Source organism: Bison bison, unplaced genomic scaffold (genome assembly GCF_000754665.1).
Source record: "Bison bison bison isolate TAMUID 2011002044 unplaced genomic scaffold, Bison_UMD1.0 scf7180017864369, whole genome shotgun sequence".
NCBI lineage: Eukaryota > Metazoa > Chordata > Mammalia > Artiodactyla > Bovidae > Bison > Bison bison.
Window position 1 is genome coordinate 3,517,148 of NW_011494941.1, and position 1,476 is coordinate 3,518,623.

The window sequence follows — 1,476 nt, forward strand, 5'->3', positions numbered from 1 at the left end:
ACAAGGCCTTAAACTGTGGGATGAAGTGCCAAGATAATGTATGGTACACACATAGCATAAGGGAAGACTTGTTATAAGATGCATGTGAATGCGTTGGAACTTGTCATTTATTCATTCACTTGGTAATTCAACAGGTATTTATTGAGCACCTCCTATATGCTAGGTATGTATGGCATATTCTATATATCAGATTAGAATTGGAAACTAGACACCTCTATCAAAAGATCAATTTTTCTTAGATCTAGAACTTCCTCTTCAGCTTTAAAACAAACAAGTCTACAAATTTTCGTCTCATTAGCAAACTAGCAGCAAAAGTCCTCTTTCAGTGAGGCTGACCTTTGCATGAAATAAACTATGCAGATTAATAATGGATTAAGAGGTGAGCACAAGGTGAAGAGAAGCAGGAAGACATCCCAATGCCTTTGGATTGGGAAGGACCTTGGCTGTCACATGTTTTGACCTGCTTGTATTTCCTGCTGAAGTCAAAGGTGACAGTGACCTGCACAAGCTCTCTTAGGTACCTTGGCTCCAGAGCCTTATTTTGGTGTCTTATCATATTCACCTGGATTGTTACAACAGCCTCTAATATATCTCCCCGCTCCCATGCTTGCCTTCTCCCACCCTCCACACAGCAGCACAGAGATCATTCAAAAGCAACTGCTTTATTTTACTTTGTTCCTTAGAACTACTCAGTGATTCCATATTGCCTTGGGCTGTGCTCTCAAGCTGTGTGTGGTTAGTGACCAGGTTTGGACAGTATTCAAAACCATAGGATAAATGTAGCATCACTCTAGAATGTTCATTTTATTTGATGGTTAATAATTAAAAATATTATTTTACATTAAAACAAATGAACATATTATAACACACATGAAAAATTGGGGTGAGTTTTAAAGATTTCAAAGAATTTTCTTACTTGTAGCAATTGCTGATAGAATCCATGGGGGCTTATGCTTTCTGCTATTAGGGATGTTATAGTGAGAAAAATCTATAATGTTCTAGACCATAGAATGAATTCCAAACATCCTGTCTTCAATTTCTCCAGGATCTATTCATGTCTGACTTGCCACTGTCTTCTTTTTAATGGTTTCCTTGAAACTCTACTCACCAACCATCCCACCCCATTTAAAATAATAGTTACTGTAACCTTCAAGATTCAGTCAATAAATCAAAGATCACTGTAGGTATCTCAAATAGAAATGAATTTGTATAGGAAATTAGATACCTCCAAAGCTATTAGGGCAGAGAAGGCAATGGCACCCCACTCCAGTACTCTTGCCTGGAAAATCCCATGGACGGAGGAGCCTGGTGGGCTGCAGTCCATGGGGTCGCTAAGAGTCGGACACGACTGAAGTGACTTCACTTTCACTTTTCACTTTCAGGCGTTGGAGAAGGAAATGGCAACCCACTCCAGTGTTCTTGCCTGGAGAATCCCAGGGACTGGGGAGCCTGGTGGGCTGCCGTCTATGGGGCTGT